This window comes from Budorcas taxicolor, chromosome 9 (genome assembly GCF_023091745.1).
Source record: "Budorcas taxicolor isolate Tak-1 chromosome 9, Takin1.1, whole genome shotgun sequence".
Classification (NCBI taxonomy): domain Eukaryota; kingdom Metazoa; phylum Chordata; class Mammalia; order Artiodactyla; family Bovidae; genus Budorcas; species Budorcas taxicolor.
In genome coordinates this window covers 55,037,322-55,059,772 of record NC_068918.1, presented here as the reverse complement: position 1 = coordinate 55,059,772, position 22,451 = coordinate 55,037,322, and positions in this window count along the sequence as shown.

Sequence of the window (22,451 nt, the reverse complement as noted above, 5' to 3'; positions counted from 1 at the left end):
GTGGCCACAGGACTGGAAAAGATCAGTTTTCATTCCAATCCCAAAGAAAGGCAATGCCAAAGAATGCTCAAACTACTACACAATTGTACTCATCTCACATGCTAGCAAAGTAATGCTCAAAATTCTCCAAGCCAGGCTTCAACACTACATGAACTGTGAAATTCCAGATGTTCAAGCTGTATTTAGAAAAGGCTGAGGAACCAGAGAGCAAATTGCCAACACCCATTGGATCATCGAAAAAGCAAGAGAGTTCCAGAAAAACATCTACTTATGCTTTATTGACTATGCCAAAGCCTTTGACTGTGTGGATCACAACCAACTGTGGAAAATTCTTAAAGAGATGGGAATACCAGACTACCTGACCTGCCTCCTAAGAAATCTGTATGCTAAGAAGCAACAGTTAGAACTGGACATGGAACAACAGACTGGTTCCAAATAGAAAAAGGAGTACGTCAAGGCTGTATATTGTCACCCTGCTTATTGAACCAAATGCAAAGTACACCATGAGAAATGCTGGGCTGGATGAAGCCCAAGCTGGAATCAAGATTGCTGGGAGAAATATCAATAAGCTTAGATATGCAGATGACACCATTTATATGGCAGAAAGTGAAGAATTAAAAGGCCTCTTGATGCAAGTAAAAGAGGAGAGTGGAAAAGTTGGCTTAAAACTGAACATTCGGAAACCTTTCAGATTTGAAATAGCTCAACTGGAATTCCATCACCTACACTAGCTTTGTTCGTAGTGATGCTTTCTATGGCCCACTTGACTTCACATGATACTGCATGGTTCTGGTCCCATCACTTCATGGGAAATAGATGGGGAAACAGTGGAAACAGTGGCAGAGTTTATTTTTGGGGTCTCCAAAATGACTGCAGATGATGACTGCAGCCAGGAAATTAAAAGACACTTGCTCCTTGGAAGAAAAGTTATGACAAACCTAGACAGCGTATTAAAAAGCAGAGACATTACTTTCCCAACAAAGATCCATCTAGTCAAAGCTATGGTTTTTCCAGTAGTCATGTATGGATATGAGAGTTGGATTATAAAGAAAGCTGAGTGCCAAAAAATTGATGCTTTTGAACTGTGGTGTTGGAGAAGACTCTTGAGAGTTTCTTGGACTGCAAGGAGACCCAACCAGTTCATCCTAAAGGATATCAGTCCTGAATATTCATTGGAAGGATTGATGCTGAAGTTGAAACTCCAATACTTTGGTCACCTGATGTGAAGAACTGGCTCACTGGAAAAGACCCTGATGCTGGGAAAGATTGAAGGTTGGAGGAGAAGGAGATGACAGACAATGAGATGGTTGGATGGCATCACCATCTCAATGGACATGAGTTTGAGTAAGCTCCTGGAGTTGGTGATGGACAGGGAAGCCTGGAGTGCTGCAGTCCATGAAGTTGCAAAGAGTCAGACACGACTGAGCGACAGAACTGAACTGAACTGATGCAGAATCACAGGGCTTCCCATGTGGCTCAGTGGTAAAGAATCCACCTATCAATGCAGGCGATTTCTGGTTTGATTTCTGGGTTGGGAAGATCCTCTGGAGGAGGAAATGGTAGCCCACTCCAGTATTCTTGTTTGGGAAATCTCATAGACAGAGGAGACTGGTGGGCTGTGAACAGTACATGGGGTCGCAAGAGTCGGACATGAACACACACACAGATAGTATATTTTCCATTTTAATAGATGAAAAACATCTTTCCCCTATTTTGATATTCATTCGTTTGAATCTTAGGATGCATTTTTTTTTTTTTTTTTTGGGCCATTTGTGTTTCCTTTGGGTGTGACAGGTCTGCTCATGTCTTTTGTTCATTTGTCTTAAGAATTTTCTAACTGATTTTTTAGTTCTTTAGGTATTAAAGATATCAAATCTTTTGTGTTTAATTTGTTCCTCAAATGCCACTTGACGTAATTCAATTTGTGATATTTTCCTTTGCTTTTATGTTGAGAAAATAATTTTCCATCTAGACATTAATTAAATATTCAAGTATATATTGCCTTCTTGTTTTAATCTAATTGATTAAATTTGTTCTTGATAATTTCTTTTGCATTATTTTGGAATAAAGTGAAAATGTTAAATTGATTTCTCTCATTTCCACCCAAAATTATCAATTTCCTAATACCATTTATTGATTCATCTTTTTTTCCTCACTGGCTTGGAGGCTTTATCATATATGAAGTTTTCTTGTTTCAATAAAGAAGTGTGTTCCAGAGCCACTTACTCTGCTTCATTATCTATTGATCCCTGAATTGCCTTAACATATTATAATGAGTTCTAGGTACACCTTAACATATGATGAGGCAAACTCTTTGCCCTGTTACTTTTCCTCCCTAAGTTTTAGCTAATTTCACTTGTTTATCTGTCAAATGGACTTGAGAATTACTTTGCATATTAGAAATGCTGAGATAGTGATTGAGATTGCTTTAAACTTTACAGAATATTAATTTAATAAGAATTGACCTCTTACTCCCTTAGAACATAATCTATATCTTTCATAGTTGGCAACTTGTATCTCTACATATTTCAAAATGGATATTGTGAATTAATTTTTTTCCAATACAACTTGCCCTCACACAATACGGAAAAGATTTTTGCCTTTTTTCTTATTTGTTCAGTTTGTAGAGATTTTACTTAAACTCAATATCTTAAAAGGTTTTTCAGCCAATTCTCTCAGATTTCCTCAGTAAATGTTGACATTGTCTTTAAACTTAGATATAGAATGTTGTTATATTTATTTCTTTTCACTTCTCATTTTATTAAACAGAATTCCCAGGAAAATGTTGATGAATTATGATTTTCCTGGTTTTAATGGCAATATCTGTTTTATATTACCATCAAATATAATGTCAGCATGTTGGTTTAAGATAGATTTTTTTTATTACTTCAGGAAAATATTGAATTCAAGCTTTCTGAAACTTTAGATTTGATTAGTAATTTTCATTAAAAATATTATATAATGCCTTTTCAGAAAAATGGAGTTGGATTACAATTAGCAAAGCCTAATATAAAATCATCTGTCAAGGGAGAAAGAGGCAAAAAGTTAATAGCTGGTACAATCCACCTCTTTGACTTCTTAGCACCATATACACATTTCCATGAGTATTTGAACTTCTGTTTACTATAACATGCTCTGTTTTTCCACCTTACAAGATGCAGGCATCCATCTATAAGTGAAGATATTTTCCCTTCTTCCAAGAACAGAAAGTCACATCATCCCAACAGCTATTTTATTCATCACTGGCTATATCAATTATCCCATAATTTCAACCCCAGTCTCACCAAATATTTTGTTACCTAAAGACTCAATTATAAAATTTATTTCTGGACTTCCCTGGTGGTACAGTAGATATGATTCCACCTGCGAATGCAGCGGACATGGGTTCAATCCCTGGTATGATTCCACATGCTGAGGAACAACTAAGCCCATGCCCCGCAACTACTGAGCCTGTGCTCAGGAGCCCACGTGCCACAGCTGCTGAAGTCCGTGCCCCTAGAAACTTCACTCGCTCTGAAACAAGAGAAGCCACTGCAATAAACTGAGCACTGCAGTGAAGACAACCCATGCCCACCCCAGCTAGAGAAAGCCCAGGCACAGCAAAGACTAAGCACAATCAAAAATAGATACACTAATAAAGTAAATTATAAAATATTTATTTCCAACAAACATACAAGTTTAACAAAGGGAAGAAAGAGAAAGAAGAAGGTTGTTATTCAATATAAATAAATATATGTATAACAAGAAAATATGCAAAACTATTACATATGTTGAAGTATTTAGGAGTAAAATGAATTACTGTTATTTGCTTTTAAGTGACTCAGTCAAAACTATATATGAGAAGCGAATATGGCAAAGTATTATCAATTACAAGCTCTGCTATTGCTACTGCTAAGTCACTTCAGTCGTGTTCGACTCTGTGTGACCCCCGAGACGACAGCCCACCAGGCTCCCCTGTCCCTAGCATTCTCCAGGCAAGAACACTGGACTGGGTTGCCATTTCCTTCTCCATTACAAGCTCTAGGTGTGGCTATATGAATTTTAAAGGCATTTTTTTCCTGCTTTTCTGTATGTTTGCAAGTTTTATCACAAACTTTAGAGTTTATATTTATAGTAAAAATTAAATTTTTATTTCTAATTTACACATTTGACCTTATTGCTAATATCATGATACATACTTTCTGCTTCTTAGGGTCTCTTGTTTCTTTTTATATACTCTCTTTTGTGTTGTATAATGTATTTTACTTATCCAATACCTCAAGAGATTTACATCTAATATTGTCATCTTTTTAATATCAATGTACTTAGTGTTCGTTTCAGTCCGTTCAGTTCAGTCGCTCAGTCATGTCTGACTCTTTGCGACTCCATGAATCACAGCACCCCAGGCCTCCCTGTCCATTACCAACTCCTGGAATTTACCCAAACTCATGTCCATCAAGTCAGTGATGACATCCAGCCATCTCATCTTGAGAGGAGAACAGGCAGGAAGGCCAGGGGTCTCCAAATGGAGGAAACAGGCTGCAAGCATCAGACATTTTTATCTCTCTTAAGTGGCAGGAGGAAACAAACTAACGATATTTTTCTTCCTTCTCTATAAAAATTTAAAAGGAGGTTTCTCTTAAAATACTGTGTTGCCATAATGACACCTTGTTTCACCTGAAGTTCTGCTCAGTTCAGTCGCTCAGTCGTGTCTGACTATTTGTGACCCCATGAATCACAGCATGTCAGGCCACTCTGTCCATCACCAACTCCCGGAGTTCACTCAAATTCATGTCTTTCTAAAACCTTGAGTTAACCAATGCCTTTTTCTTACGGAAATGTTTGTCTTAAGCTATGTTAATGTACTATTCATTTACCCCAGACTCTGTTCCGCCTAATGGCTCAGAACCTACTTGACAAACCAGTATGTTATACTCAAATATTATTCCCCGAATTGTTGTAAATGAAACTATTTGTATGGTAATCTGTTCTTCTGGCCCTGGATGAACCATCTGGTGCCAAGATTATCCCAAAATGCATCTTATGGATGGGGGGCCTGGTGCCATTCTGAGTTTTAAGACATTCCTTTCTTTCATTAACAGACTGCTAGTGACTATATAACATCCAACTGAAGACTAGCAAGGGGGTACTCTTTCTGCTCCCTTCTGATGCCTATGTCAAAAGCTTTCTCTATCTCCTTTATACTTTAATAAAACTTTATTACACAAAAGCTCAGATCGATCAAGCCTCGATCTGGCCCCAGATTGAATTCTTCTTCTCCGGAGGCCAAGAATCCTGGCGTCTTTTAGTTCAGCAACAACCTTTCAATATTCTGTCGTCCCCTTCTCCTCCTGCCCCCAATCCCTCCCAGCATCAGGGTCTTTTCCAATGAGTCAACACTTCACATGAGGTGGCCAAAGTATTGGAGTTTCAGCTTTAGCATCAGTCCTTCCAATGAACACCAGAACCAATCTCTTTAGAATGGACTGGTTGGATCTCCTTGCAGTCTAAGGGACTCTCAAGAGTCTTCTCCAACACCACAGTTCAAAAGCATCAATTCTTTGGAGCTCAGCTTTCTTCACAGTCCAACTTTCACATCCATACATGAACTTTGGCAAAACCGTAGCCTTGACTAGACGGACCTTTGTTGGCAAAGTAATGTCTCTGCTTTTGAATATGCTATCTAGGTTGGTCATAACATTCCTTCTAAGGGGTAAGCGTCTTTTAATTTCATGGCTGCAATCACAATCTGCAGTGATTTTGAAGCCCCAGAAAAATAAAGTGTGACACTATTTCCACTGTTTCCCTATCTATTTCCCATGAAGTGATGGGATCAGATGCCATGATCTTCGTTTTCTGAATGTTGAGCTTTAAGCCAACTTTTTCACTCTCCTCTTTCACTTTCATCAAGAAGCTTTTTAGTTCCTCTTCACTTTCTGCCATAAGGGTGGTGTCATCTGCATATCTGAGGTGACTGATATTTCTCCAGGCATTCTTGATTCCAGCTTGTGCTTCTTCCAGCCCAGCGTTTCTCATGATGTAATCTGCATATAAGTTAAATAAGCAGGGTGACAATATACAGCCTTGATGTACTCCTTTTCCTATTTGGAACCAGTCTGCTGTTCCATGTCCAGTTCTAACTGTTGCTTCCTGACCTGCATATGGGTTTCTCAAGAGGCAGGTCAGGTGGTCTGGTATTCCCATCTCTTTCAGAATTTTCCACAGTTTGTTGTGATCCACACAGTCAAGGGCTTTGGCATAGTCAAGAAAGCAGAAATAGATGTTTTTCTGGAACTCTCTCACTTTTTCAATGATCCAGTGGATGTTGGCAATTTGCTCTCTGGTTCCTCTGCCTTTTCTAAAACCAGCTTGAACATCTGAAAGTTCACGGTACACGTATTGCTGAAGCCTGGCTTGGAGAGTTTTGAGAATTCCTTTGCTAGTGTACGAGATGAGTGCAATTGTGCAGTAGTCTGAGCATTCTTTGGCATTGCTTTTCTTTGGGGTTGGAATGAAAACTGGCCTTTTCCAGTCCTGTGGCCACTGCTGTTTTCCAAATTTGCTGGCATATTGATTGCAGCACTTTCACAGCATCATCTTTCAGGATTTGAAATAGCCCAACTGGAATTTCATCACCTTCACTAGCTTTGTTCATAGTGATGCTTCCTAAGGCCCACTTGACTTCACATTCCAGGATGTCTGGCTCTAGGTGAGTGAACACACTACCATGATTATCTGGGTCATGAAGATCTTTTTTGTACAGTTCTCCTGTGTATTCTTGCCACCTCTTCTTAATATCTTCTGCTTCTGTTAGGTCCATACCATTTCTGTCCTTTATTGAGCCCATCTTTGCATGAAATGTTCCCTTCGTATTTCTAATTTTCTTGAAGATACTGCTAGTCTTTCCCATTCTATTGTTTTCCTCTCTTTCTTTGCAATGATCCCCGAGAAAGGCTTTCTTATCTCTCCTTGCTCTTCTTTGAAACTCTGTATTGAAATGGGTATATCTTTCTTTTTCTCCTTTGCTTTTCACTTCTCTTCTTTTCAGAGCTATTTGTAAGGCCTCCACAGACACCATTTTGCTTTTCTACATTTTTTTTCCATGAGGTTGGTCTTGATCCCTGTCTCCTGTAGAAAGTCACAAACTTCTGTCCATAGTTCATCAGGCACTCTGTCTATCAGATCTAGGCCCTAAATCTATTTCTACTTTAACTGTACAATCATCAGGGATTTGATTTAGGTCATACCTGAATTGTCTAGTGGTTTTCCCTACTTTCTTCAATTTAAGTCTGAATTTGACAATAAAGAGATCATGATGAGCCACAGTCAGCTCCCAGTCTTGTTTTTGTTGACTGTATAGAGCTTCTCCATCTTTGGCTGCAAAGAATATAATCAATCTGATTTCAGTGTTGACCACGTGGTGATGTCCATGTGTAGAGTCTTCTCTTGTGTTGTTGGAAGAGGGTGTTTGCTATGACCAGTGCGTTCTATTGGCAAAACTCTATTAGCCTTTGCCCTGCTTCATTCCGTACTCCAAGGCCAAATTTGCCTGTTACTCCAGGTGCTTTTTGACTTCCTTCTTTTGCATTCCAGTCCCCTATAATGAAAAGGACATCTTTTTTGGGTGTTAGTTCTGAAAGGTCTTGTGGGTCTTCATAGAACTGCTCAACTTCAGCTTCTTCAGCATTACTGGTTGGGGCATAGACTTGGATTACTGTGATATTGAATGGGTTGCCTTGGAAATGAACAGAGATCATTCTGTCATTTTTGAGATTGCATCCAAGTACTGCATTTTGGACTCTTGTTGACCATGATGGCTACTTCATTTCTTCTGAGGGATTCCTGCCCACAGTAGTAGATATAATGGTCATCTGAGTTAAATTTCCCCACTCCAGTCTATTTTAGTTTGCTGATTCCTAGAATGTCAACATTCACTCTTGCCATCTCCTGTTTGACCACTTCCAATTTGCCTTGATTCATGGACCTGACATTCCAGATTCCTATGCAATATTGCTCTTTACAGCATTGGACCTTGCTTCTATCACCAGTTGCATCCACAACTGAGTATTGTTTTTGCTTTGGCTCCATCCCTTGATTCTTTCTTGAGTTATTTCTCCACTGATCTCCAGTAGCATATTGGGCACCTACCGACCTGAGGAGTTCATCTTTCAGTGTTGTATCTTTTTGCCTTTTCCTACTGTTCATGGGGTTCTCAAGGCCAGAATACTGAAGTGGTTTGCCATTCCCTTTTCCAGTGGACTACATTCTGTCAGACCTCTCCCATGACCCGTCCTTCTTGGGTGGCCCCACACAGCATGGCTTAGTTTTATTGAGTTAGACAAGGCTGTGTCCAGGTGATCAGGTTGGCTAGTTTTCTTTGATTATGGTTTCGGTGTGTCTGCCCTCTGATGCCCTCTTGCAACACCTACCATCTTACTTGGGTTTCTCTTACCTTGGATGTGGGGTATCTCTTCACGGTTGTTCCAGCAAAGGGCAGCCGCTGCTACTTACCTTGGACGAGGGGTATCTCCTCACGGCCGCCCCTCCTGACCTTGTGTGTGTAATAGCTCCTCTCAGCCTTCCTGCGCCTGCACAACCGCCGCTCCTCTGTCATGGGGTAGCTCCTCTCAGTACTTAATGTAATATCATCTAATTAACAAAGTCATGATGTCCACTTAGCTGAAACTCGGCATAGAATAGACATGTGGTTCTGCCTAAAGAGGGAGATGAGACTGATTTCTCAAAGTATAAGTCTCTGCTTACCTTTTCTTTCATTTAATGCTCATTTTATTTAAGTATATGTTAGTATAAATACCACTGGCTAGAAATAATAATGGTATCTGAGACTCCACTTGTTTCTTTTGTGGGATCCAAGTTCCATCCTAGCTCTAAGTCCACTTCTTCCTGAGATTCTCTGGATATTTCACATCTAGTGTCAGAGTCTAGTGAAGATTTCCTGGGGCAAAGGCTATTATTAATGCTCCCAGTTGAGCCTCTTGGATTGCAAGGAGATCAAGCCAGTCAATCCTAAAAGAAATCAACCTTGAATACTCGTTGGAAAGACTGATGCTGAAGCTGAAGCTCCAATCCTTTGGCCACCTGATGTGAAGAGCCAACTCACTGGAAAAAGACCCTGATTCTGGGAAATATTAATGGCAAGAGGAGAAGGAGGGGACAGAGGATGAGATGGTTGGATAGCAGCACTGACTCAATGGATATGAGTCTGAGCAAACTATGGGAAATGGTGAAAGACAGGGGAACCTGGTGTGCTGCAGTTCATGGGGTCACAAATAGTTGGACATAACTTAGCAACTGAACAACAATTTATTAAAATATCAATCTCTATCATGCTTATCAATGTTGCCATGTATTTATAGGTGAGGAAGCTTTTATTTCCAAAGGGAAAGTGAAAGTGTTAGTTGCTCAGTCACTTTAGATGGATGATGAATTACTCCAGAATAAGAAGACAGCCCACAGAGAATATTCTGGCCGTGTTTATTGGAGAGTTGGATAGTTAACAAAAATGCCCTCTGCATATTGATCCCAAACTTCCAATAGGGTAGGAGATTCACTCTGGCAACTATTCTTTCCTTTTAAAAAATCCTTTTCTGAATGGTATAGATGAACCTATTTTCAGGGCAGGAATAGAGACACGGTCATAGAGAATGGACTTGTGGACACAGAAGGGGAAAGAGAGAGTGGGACGAATTAAAGAGTAGCATAGACACTTGTGTGTACTAGTTTGTGTAAAATAGAGAGCTAGCAGGAAAGAGCTGTATAGCACAGGGAGCATAGCTTGGTGCTCTGTGATGACCTAGATGACTGGGATGGGAGGGATGTTCAAGAGGGAGGAGATATATGTATACTTAGAGCTGATTCATGTTGTACAGTAGAAAGCAACACAGCACTGTAAAGCAATTATCCTCCAATTAAAAATAAATTGAAAAAAGCCTTTTCTGTTGATCTCTCTGCAGAGAAAATAGTTTATATCAGAATTTCCTGGTTACTAAAAAGCTGGTTATTTGTCCAATAGATATGTGAAAAAAATCCAAGCCACATTATTCCGTACTAGTTACTGTGTATTGAAGCAATGCAAACTAAGAATAACTAAATAAATAGCAACAGAAATTTGTTATTTCACTGAAAATGATGTGTTCTATATTCATAAAGAAGTTATTTTTATATTACCCCAACACTATTAGCCTAGTCAATAGTAGATAACATAAAGTGAACAAGAAATTTATAAATTTCTCTTTACAAGAATTATTTTGGAAAATGAGAAAAGAGGAAAACTTAAAGCAGTTTGTGTATGCACGTGTACTCAGTCGTGTCCGACTCTTTACAACCCCATGTAGGGTTACATGTAGGCCTACATGACTGTAGGCTTCCAGGCTCTTCTGTCCATGGAAATTTCCTGGCAAGAATATTGCAGTGAGTTGCCATTTCCTTCTTCAGGGGATCTTCCTAACTCAGGGATCAAAACCCACATCTCTTGTGTCTCCTGCATGGGCAAGTGGATTCTTTACCAGCTGAGCCACAGTTTGAGTAGGGATAATTCACAGAATTATGCTCATATGATCTCACCATCATGACCTCTAAGGGAAGAAGTGAAGTTTATGTTTAGGGTTAAACATTGAGTATGCTTCAATCACTGAAACCTGTCTGTAAAAATAAAGTGATTCCTAAGTGTTGTTATATTCTGAATTCCTAAATAAGATAGAGAATTTGAGTCAGTTATAATCCTCACTCCTGGACTTAGGCAGAAATAAACCAACAAAAGATTAAACCTTTGTTTCTGATGAAACAGTCTGAATTTGGGGGGCAAGTTTTCCCTCAATGAATAGGAAGGGAGTGGAAGTGGCATTTTAAAAGGGCAGAGTGCCAGTTGTAGGAAAGACTTTTGCTGGGCACCCTTCTTTTTAATTTTATTTTTTTCATTTAAATATAAATTTATTTATTTTAATTGGAGGCTAATTACTTTACAATATTCTATTGGTTTTGCCATACATCAACATGAATCTGCCACGAGTGTACATTTGTTCTGCATCCTGAAGCCCCCTTCCACCTCCCTCCCTGTACCATCCCTCTGGGTCATCCCAGTGCACCAGCCCCAAGCATCCTGTATCATACATCAAACCTGGACTGGAGAATCATTTCATATATGATATTATATATGTTTCAATGCCATTCTCCCAAATCATCCCACCCTCTCCCTCTCCCTCTGAGTCCAAGAGACTGTTCTATACATCTGTGTCTCTTTTGCTGTCTCACATACAGGATTATCATTACCATCTTTCTAAATTTCATATATATGTATTAGTATACTATATTGGTGTTTTTCTTTCTGGCTTACTTCACTCTGTATAATAGGCTCCAGTTTCATCTAACTCACTAGAATTGACTCAAATGTATTCTTTAATGGCTGAGTAATACTCCATTGTGTATATGTACCACAGCTTTCTTATCCATTCATCTGCTGATGGACATCTAGGTTACTTCCATGTCCTGGCTATTATAAACAGGGCGGCGATGAACATTGGGGTACATGTGTCTCTTTCAATTCTGGTTTCCTTTGTGTGTATGCCCAGTAGTGGGATTGCTGTGTCATAAGGCATTTCTATTTGCAATTTTTTAAGGAATCTCCACACTGTTCTCCATAGTGGCTGTACTAGTTTGCATTCCCACCAACAGTGTAAGAGGGTTCCCTTTTCTCCACACCCTCTCCAGCATTTATTGCTTGTAGACTTTTGGATCGCAGCCATTCTGACTGGCATGAAACGGTACCTCATTGTGGTTTTGATTTTCATTTCTCTGATAATGAGTGATGTTGAGCATCTTTTCATGTGTTTATTAGCCATCTGTATGTCTTCTTTGGAGAAATGTCTATTTAGTTCTTTGGCCCATCTTTTGATTGGGTCGTTTATTTTTCTGGAATTGAGTTGCAGGAGTTGCTTGTATAGTTTTGAGATTAGTTGTTTGTCAGTTGCTTCATCTGCTATTGTTTTCTCCCATTCAGAAGGCTGTCTTTTCACCTTGCTTATAGTTTCCTTTGTTGTGCAGAAGCTTTTAAGTTTAATTAGGTCCCATTTGTTTATTTTTGCTTTTATTTCCAATATTCTGGGAGGTGGGTCATAGAAGATCCTGCTGTGGTTTATGTCGGAGAGTGTTTTGCCTATGTTCTCCTCTAGGAGTTTTATAGTTTCTGGTCTAACGTTTAGATCTTTACTCCATTTTGAGTTTATTTTTGTGTGTGGTGTTAGAAAGTGATCTAGTTTCATTCTTTTACAAGTGGTTGACTAGTTTTCCCAGCACCACTTGTTAAAGAGATTGTCTTTTCTCCATTGTATATTCTTGCCTCCTTTGTCAAAGATAAGGTGTCCATATTTATCTCTGGGCTTTCTATTTTGTTCTATTTATCTATATTTCTGTCTTTGTGCCAGTACCATACTGTCTTGATGACTATGGCTTTGTAGTAGAGTCTGAAGTCAGGCAGGTTGATTCCTCCAGTTCCATTCTTCTTTCTCAAGATTGCTTTGGCTATTCGAGGATTTTTATATTTCCATACAAATTGTGAAATTATTTGTTCTAGCTCTGTGAAAAATACCATTGGTAGCTTGATAGGGATTGCATTGAATCTATAGATTGCTTTGCGTAGTGTACTCATTTTCACTATATTGATTCTTCTGATCCATGAACATGGTCTATTTCTCCATCTATTAGTGTCCTCTTTGATTTCTTTCACCAGTGTTTTATAGTTTTCTATATATATGTCTTTAATTACTTTAGGTAATATATTCCTAAGTATTTTATTCTTTTCATTGCAATGGTGAATGTTTCCTTAACTTCTCTTTCTATTTTATCATTATTAGTGTATAGGAATGCAAGGGAATTCTGTGTGCTGATTTTTTATCATACAACTTTACTATATTCATTGATTAGCTCTAGTAATTTTCTGGTGGAGTCTTTAGAGTTTTCTATGTAGAGGATCATGTCATCTGCAAACAGTGAGAGTTTTACGTCTTCTCTTCCAATTTGGATTCCTTTTATTTCTTTTTCTGCTCTGATTGCTGTGGCCAAAACTTTCAAAACTATGTTGAATAGTAGTGGTGAGAGTGGGCACCCTTGTCTTGTTCCTGACTTTAGGGGAAATGCTTTCAGTTTTTCACCATTGAGGATAATGTTTGCTGTGGCTTTGTCATATATAGCTTTTATTATGTTGAGGTATGTTCCTTCTATTCCTGCTTTCTGAAGAGTTTTTTTTAAATCATAAATGGATGTTGAATTTTGTCAAAGGCTTTCTCTACATCTATTGAGATGATCATATGGTTTTTATTTTTCAATTTGTTAATGTGGTGTATTACTTTGGTTGATTTGCAGATATTGAAGAATCCTTGCATCCCTAGGATAAAGCCCACTTGGTCATGGTGTATGATCTTTTTAATGTGTGGTTGGATTCTGATTGCTAGAATGTTGTGAAGGATTTTTGCATCTATGTTCATCAGTGATATTGGCCTGTAGATTTCTTTTTTGGTGGCATCTTTATCAGGTTTTGGTGTTAGGGTGATGGTGGCCTCATAGGATGAGTTTGGAAGTTTACCTTCCTCTGCAATTTTCTGGAAGAGTTTGAGTAGGATAGATGTTAGCTCTTCTCTACGTTTTTGGTAGAATTCAGCTCTGAAGCCGTCTGGACCTGGGCTTTTGTTTGCTGGAAGATGTCTGATTATAGTTTCAATTTCCGTGCTTGTGATGGGTCTGTTAAGATTTGCTGTTTCTTCCCAGTTCAGTTTTGGAAAGTTGTACTTTTCTAAGAATTCGTCCATTTCTTTCAAGTTGTCCATTTTATTGGCATATAATTGCTGATAGTAGTCTCTTATGATCCTTTGTATTTCTGTGTTGTCTGTTGTGATTTCTCCAATTTCATTTCTAATTTTATTGATTTGATTTTTCTCTCTTTGTTTCTTGATGAATCTGACTAATGGTTTGTCAATTTTATTTATCCTTTCAAAGAACCAGCTTTTGGCTTTGTTGATTTTTGCTATGGTCTCCTTTGTTTCTTTTGCATTTATTTCTGACCTAATTTTTAAGGTTTTTTTCCTTCTACTAACCCTGGGGTTCGTCATTTCTTCCTTTTCTGGTTGCTTTAGGTGTAGAGTTAGGTTATTTATTTGACGTTTTTCTTGTTCCTTGAGGTATACCTGTAATGCTATGAACCTTCCCCTTAGCACTGCTTTTACAGTGTCCCATAGGTTTTGGGTGGTTGTGTTTTCATTTTCACTTGTTTCTATGCATATTTTGGTTTCTTCTGTGATTTGTTGGTTATTCAGCAGCATGTTGTTCAGCCTCCATATGTTGGAATTTTTAATAGTTTTTCTCCTGTAATTGAGATCTAATCTTACTGCATTGTGGTCAGAAAAGATGCTTGGAATGATTTCATTTTTTTGAATTTGCCAAGGCTAGATTTATGGCCCAGGATGTGATATATCCTGGAGAAGGTTTCATGTGCACTTGAGAAAAAGGGAAACTTCATTGTTTTGGGGTGAAATGTCCTATAGATATTGATTAGGTCTAACTGGTCTTTTGTATTATTTAAAGTTTGTGTTTCCTTGTTAATTTTCTGTTTAGTTGATCTATCTATAGGTGTGAGTGGAGTATTAAAGTCTCCCACTATTGCTGTGTTATTGTTAATTTCCCCTTTCATACTTGTTAGCATTTGTCTTATATATTGTGGTGCTCCTATGTTGGGCGCATATATATTTATACTTGTTATATCTTCTTCTTGGACTGATCCTTTGATCATTATGTAGTGGCCTTCTTTGTCTCTTTTCACAGCCTTTGTTTTAAAGTCTATTTTATCAGATATGAGTATTGCCACTCCTGCTTTCTTTTGGTCTCTATTTGCGTGGTAAATCTTTTTCCAGCCCTTCACTTTCAGTCTGTGTGTGTCCCTTGTTTTGAGGTGGGTCTCTTGTAGACAACATATATAAGAGTCTTGTTTTTGTATCCATTCAGCCAGTCTTTGTCTTTTGGTTGCAGCATCCAATCCATTTTCATTTAAGGTAATTATTGATAAGTATGATCCCATTGCCATTTACTTTATTGTTTTAGGTTTGAGTTTATACACCTTTTCTGTGTTTCCTGTCTAGAGAAGATAGTTTAGCATTTGTTGGAGAGCTGGTTTGGTGGTGCTGAATTCTCTCAGCTTTTGCTCATCTGTAAAGCTTTTGGTTTCCCCTTCATATTTGAATGAGATCCTTGCTGGGTACAGTAATCTGGCCTGTAGGTTATTTTCTTTCATCACTTGAGGTTATGTCCTGCCATTCCCTCCTGGCCTGAAGAGTTTCTCTTGAAAGATCAGCTGCTATCCTTATGGGAATCCCCTTGTGTGTTATTTGTTGTTTTTCCCTTGCTGCTTTTAATATTTGTTCTTTGTGTTGATCTTCGTTAATTTGATTAATATGTGTCTTGGGGTGTTTCGTCTTGGGTTCATCCTGTTTGGGACTCTCTGGATTTCTTGGACTTGGATGATTATTTCCTTCCTCATTTTAGGGAAGCTTTCAACTGTTATCTCCTCAAGTATTTTCTCATGGTCTTTCTTTTTGTCTTCTTCTTCTGGAATTCCTATGATTCGAATGCTGGGGCATTTAACATTGTCCTGGAGGGCTTTGAGATTGTCCTCATTCCTTTTAATTCGTTTTTCTTTTTTCCTCTCTGATTCATTTATTTCTACCATTCTATCTTCTACTTCACTAATCCTATTTTCTGCATCCGTTATTCTACTGTTTGTTCCCTCCAGAGTGTTTGTGATCTTATTTATTGCATTATTCATTATATAGTGACTCTTTTTTTATTTCTTCTAGGTCCTTGTTAATCCTGTCTTGCATCTTCTCGATCCTTGTCTCCAGGCCTTTTATCTGTGATTCTATTTTGATTTCAAGCTTTTGGATCATTTTCACTGTCAATATTTGGAATTCTTTATCAGGTAGATTCCCTATCTCTTCCTCTCTTGTTTGGTTTGGTGGGCATTTATTTTGTTCCTTTACCTGCTATGTATTCCTTTGTCTCCCCATCTTGTTTATATTGCTGTGTTTGGGGTGGTCTTTCTGTATTCTGGCAGTTTGTGGAGTTCTTTTTATTGTGGAGTTTCCTCACTGTGGGTGGGGTTGAATGGGTGGCTTGTCAAGGTTTCCTGGTTAGGGAAGCTTGTGTCGATGGTCTGGTGGGTGGAGCTGAATTTCTTCTCTCTGGAGTGCAATGAAGTGTCCAGTAATGAGTTATGAGATGTCAATGGGTTTTGAGTGACTTCAGGCAGCCTGTATATGGAAGCTCAGGGCTGTGTTCCTGTGTTGCTGGAGAATTTGCATGGTATGTCTTGCTCTGAAACTTGTTGGCCCTTAGGTGGTGCTTTGTTTCAGTGTAGGTATGGAGGCATTTGATGAGCTCCTGTTGATTAATGTTCCCTGGAGTCAGGAGTTCTCTGGTGTTCTCAGGATTTGGACTTAAGCCTCCTGCTTCTGGTTTTCAGTCTTATTTTTACAGTAGCCTCAAGACTTCTCCAGCTATACAGCAGTGTTGCTAAAACATCTAGGTTAAAGATGAAAAGTTTCTCCACAGTGAGGGACACCCGGAGAGGTTCACAGAGTTACATGGAGAAGAGAAGAAGGAAGAGGGAGTTAGAGGTGACCTGAATAAGACGAGGTGGAATCAAAAGAGGAGAAAGCAATCTAGCCAGTAATCTCTTCCTTATGTGCGCTCCACAGTCTGGACCACTCAGAGATGTTCACAGAGTTATACAGTGAAGAGAAGAGGGAGGAAGGAGACAGAGGTGGCCAGGAGGATAAAGGGGGGAATCCAAAGGAGAGAGACAGATCCAGCCAGTAATCAGTTCCCTAAGTGTTCTCCACCGTCTGGAACACACAAAGACATTCACAGAGTTGGGTAGAAAAGAGAAGGGGGAGGGAGGAGATAGAGGCGACCTGGTGGAGAAAAAGGAGAGTCCAAAGGAGGAGAGAGCAGTCAAGCCAGTAATCTTGCTCCCAAGTAAAAATAGGTACTGAAGATTAGGTTCTTAAAGGTACAAGATTGATAACAAATCCCCAAAAGCAAAGATTAAAAATCTAGAGCAGAGGTTGGTTTTTCGAAAATACAATATTAAAGAAAAGAAAGAAAAAAAAAACAAAGTTACAAAAATTATAAAAAGTATATATATATGAAGTTTGCTTTAAAAAATAGGGTCTCTTTTTTTTTTTGCAAAGTAATAGTAGGTTATAAAAATGAAAATTAAAGGAGTAATAGACGACTTGAAATTTTTTTTTAATTAAAAAAAATGATAGAATAGTAAAAATATATCTAGGACTTTCTCTGGTGTTGTTGTGGGCAGTGTGGGGGTGGGGTCAGTTCATTTTTGGATAGTTCCTTGGTCCAGCTTATATTTCTCAAGATCTATAGGCCCCTTCCTATGTAGTCAGTACTAACTACAGGGTTTTAATCTATTGCACCTGTCAATTCCAAGGCGGTTCCCTCTGTTTTAGCTTCTTCTGTTTGCTGGTCTCTTCAGTGTCTGATTCCTGCCCTGACACAAGGGGGCGGTGGTGGACACTTTTTTAGGCTCACTTGTTCAGTCGCGCTGTGGGGAGGGAGGGACACTGCAAACAAATAATACTGGCATGTCCTTGCAGTGTCTCAGCCACACTGGGCCTGCCCCTGCTCACCGTGCATGTGCCCTCCCTGCACATACTACTCAGGGTCTAGGTTGCTCCACTGGGAACCATCTGAGGCCAGCCCTGGGCTGCATGCACCTCCCAGGTCTAAGCCACTCAGGTTCAGGCACACGGGTAGTCCTCACAGGCACAGACTTGGTTGGGCCTGCATTTTGTGCCCTTCCCAGGTCCGAGCAGCTCAGGTGATGAGGTGTTTGGCATGCGTGGTCACTGTGACTTATCGCCTCCCCCATCCCTGCCACTTGGTTTTCTGGGTGCACAATTGGCACACCTTCTCAGGCAGATGTTGACCGTCCAGAACCCCAAGAAGTCTTAGTTAGCAAAGAAGCCTGCTTGCAGTTTGGTAGGTAATGCCTCTCTGGGACTGTGATTGCCCCCTTCCGGCTCTGGCTGCCTGTCACCAGAGGGGGATGGTCTGCAGCCGGCTAGCTCTGTTCAGTCCTTTGTTCTGTGAGCGGGCCTGGAGATGTCTTAGGTTAGGGCTTTTCGCCTGGTAGCTATCCCACAGTCTGGTTGGCTAGCCCAAGTTACTTCCCTCAGACTGCCCTCAGGGCATTTAGGCCTGGTCCTTACTCTAAGCAATGCAGCCCGCACCTCCCTGCCCAGCTTCTGCTCGCTAGTGGCAGGTGCAGGAGTCTGCATTGCTTCTCCACTGGGGGAGTTACCATTGGGCACATAATCTGTGGGTTTTAATTGTCTATTTATTTTTCCTCCTTGTTATGTTGCCCTCTGTGCTTCCAAGGCTCGCCACAGACTCGGCAGTAAGAGTGTTGCCTGGTGTTTGGAAACTTCTCTCTTTTTAAGACTCCCTTCCTGGGACAGAGCTCCATCCCTACTTTTGTCTTTTATATTTTTTTCTACCTCCTTTAGAAGACAATGGGCTGTTTTTCTGGGTGCCTGATGTCCTCTGCTGGCATTCAGAAGTTGTTTTGTGGAATTTACTCAGTGTTTAAATGTTCTTTTGATGAATTTGTGGGGGAGAAAGTGGTCTCCCCATCCTATTCCTCTACCATCTTAGGACCATCCTCCCCTTCTTTTTTAATTCCTTGGGACTGACTTCTCATAGAATAGTGAAAAAAATAAGATTGTGGAACAGTTCCGGTGTAGTCACTTCATGGTATAAACAGGGTGAGTCATTAATACCACTTTGTCATCAGTTCCAATTATTCTGGCAGACAATCTCTAGAAAATGAAACTGTTATGTTTTTCATGGAACAAGGGGAAGGAAAATAAGGAGGAGGATAACCATTGCCATTTATTTTCTTTGATAATCCATGGCATTCAGTTCCTAGTTGAACCATGTTGAAGGGCTAGGAAAGATGAATACAGGCTATTTCCTGACTCCCCAGGTTTGGCCAGAAGCTATTCCACAAGATGTTGTTTCCCTGGGCTTTTCTGGTGTGGGTTGCTATGCCCTTCTCCAGGGGATCTTCCTGACCCTGTGATAAAACCCACGTATCCTAGTTCTCCTGCATTGGCAGGTGGGTTCTTTACTATCAGCACCACTTGGAAAGCCTCAGCAAGCCTATACAAGCCCAACAAATGAACAAGATATTAGTGATCTTATTTTCAAGTTAAGTGAAATTCAGGTTTGAAAAAATCTTATAAGTCTATAGAAATAATCAAATAAAATCAACATAAGACAAGGCGGGAGGAGAAGGGGACGACAGAGGATGAGATGGTTGGATTGCATCATTGACTCAATGGACATGAGTTTGGGTAAACTCCGGGAGCTGGTGATAGATAGGGATGCTGTAGTCCACGGGGTCGCAAAGAGTCGGACACGACTGAGCAACTGAGCTGAATTGAAGACAAGGCTATGTCTCATATGACCAAATGCAGTAAAGAGTGGTCAATATATAATTTAGAGAACCAGAGCAATTGAACTAGTAACCAGTTACTGCCATTTAGCAGAATGGAGATGCAATATTAAAGAAGTATATGAAGCAAAAAACTCCAAAACAACAAAAGCCCAAACACAAACCACCAAGCCACAAAACATTCACTGAGCAAACAGATATAATGTAGTTTTGAAGTTACTATTGATTTTTTCTTTCCTTTAGCAGTTGATGGTGGTGGACAGTTCTTAAAGTTCTGTTTGTTATAATGTTTCCTTAGGGTTGAGATGAAAAAAGGTAAGACAGGTTTCAGCTCATGTTTGAGAATTTTCCTCTATGGATGCTTTCCCAATTGTTCAAAAACAAAAAACAAGGCAATACTAATGTTAGAAATTTAGAGTGTAAGTATGCTCAAATATCAATCTTTGCATTGTTCAATAAGACTCAAGAGAAAAATATCTTGAATTATTAAAGTTGTTTGTCTTTGTATTTGAGCAACAGTCCTTAGAACTCCCTTTTCTCTGCATTAATTTTAGGAGGCAAATCAATGAGAAGGACTCCTCTCTTCTCTCATCATTACTCCCCATCAATTTGTTTAGGAGCTTTTGGGTTTGAGGGTATGTGAAAACCAGCTTAGTTCTGATGAACAGAAGTTAGGAGATTTACTTCCAAGTTAGGAATCAACACAGACTGGGCTAATGCTGTGGTTATTTGTATACAGCCTGATGTAACTATACTCTGAGACTCAGTCCCACCAATTACATTATCTCAAAGATGAGAAAAATGGGGAATTTTTCAGTTTATTCTTGGTCCAGAAGGAACCATTAATATCATGCCCCAAGTGGAAACATGCCCAGACCTGTCACAATCATCTACTAAGGTGGAAGGAGTAGAATGGACCTGGGGACTATTGTCTTTTTACCTTTGGATCTGTACCTGACAAATATGTCTTTATTTTTCAAATGTATGGCATTAAAACGTTTTGGAGCCAGTTGAATCAAGTGAAAGCCTTGGGGAACTGAAATAGGCTATCAATTATTGACATTAGCCTATAGAATTCATTTTGCAAGAGTCAGTGCCAGTATGTTACTGTGTACACTCTTTGCAAAGAGATTGAGTGGTAAAGTAGAAAATCTGCTAGACTTAGAGTCATGAAAAATGGATTTCTGGTTAGTTAACATGGATTGGCTGTGTCCTTGGTGGCTCAGACGGTAAAGAATCTGCTTGCAATGCAGGGGACCCTCCTTTGATCCCTGGATCGGGAAGATACCCTGGAAAAGGGAATAGCTACCCACTCCAGTATTCTTGCTGGGAGAACCCCATGGACAGAGCAGTTTGGGGAGCTAGAGTCCATGGGGTCGCAGAGTCAGACACGACTGAGCAACTAACACACAGGTCACACAGTGGTCAAATTACCTCGCTCTTTCTATAATTTAACCAATAGTGAGACAGTAAAAAATGATTAGATTCCTGTACTGTTAAGCCTCTAAACTTCTTTTGGTAGGCATGGAGGCTAGTAGCCACAGATATGCCTCCCATTCCATGTGTAATCTTGATCAACTGCCCTTAAATATCAAAGATTAAATGCATTTCAATCTCCAGGGTAAATACAGATTTCATAGACAAAACTGAGAAAGGTGTGAACTGTTCCTTACTGCCACTGCACCACAAAGAGGGGCCCTGTGCCATCTGGTAGGCTGGCCAACACTGCTGTGGTGATGCTGGGCTCATCTAGCTTCCTCCCAGGCAGCAGTGGATCCTCACGAGAGAGTGATGTGAGAGAGGAATCTCACCTCTAAAGACCAACTCAATTAAAGGAGCCAAACACTGAGGATCTCACCACTGGCCTGTCTTAGTGCTCAGCAGTTTCACTTCAAATGCAAGTGGCCATAGGAACACTGGACAAAAGACAATTCATTTTCCACTTTACAAACCCAGTATATCAGCAAGACTGAGAACAGCAGTAGGTATTCTGCCATGAGGAAAATATTTTCTTTATTCAGAATCTCTTCTACAAGATGTCTAAAATTTGCAATCTCTTTTTTTGGTTTGTTTGTTGTTTTGCTTACTCTTTTTAAAAAAAATTATTTATTTTTTAATTGAAGGATAATTGCTTTACAGAATTTTGTTGTTTTCTGTCAAACCTCAACATGAATCAGCCATCAGTTCAGTTCAGTCACTCAGTTGTGTCTGACTATTTACAACCCCATGGATTGCAGCATGCCAGGCTTCCCTGTCCATCACCAACTCCAGGAGTTTACTCAAACCCATGTCCATTGAGTCAGTGATGCCATCCAGCCATCTCATCATCTATAGTTCCCTTCTCCTCCCATCTTCAATCTTTCCCAGCATCAGAGTCTTTTCTAGTGTCAGTTCTTCGCATCAGGTGGCCAAAGTATTGGGGTTTCAGCTTCAGCATTAGTTCTTCCAATGAATATTCACGACTGATTTCCTTTAGGATTGACTGGTTTGATCTCCTTGCAGTCCAAGGGACTCTCAAGAGTCTTTTCCAACACCACAGTTCACAAGCATCAATTCTTCCCCACCCAGCTTTCTTTACAGTCCAACTCTCATATCCATACATGACTACTGGACAAACCATAGCTTTGACTAGATGGACCTTTGTCAGCAAAGTAATGTCTCTGCTTTTTAATATGCTGTCTAGGTTTGTCATAGCTTTTCTTCCAAGGAGCAAGCGTCTTTTAACATCATGGCTGCAATCACCATCTGCAGTGATTTTGGAGCCCAAAAAATAAAGTCTGACACTGTTTCCACTGTTTCTTCATTTATTTCCCATGGAGTGATGGGACCGGATGCCATGATCTTCGTTTTCTGAATGTTGAGCTTTAAGCCAACTTTTTCACTCTCCTCTTTTACTTCCCTCAAGAGGTTTTTTGGTTCCTCTTCACTTTCTGCC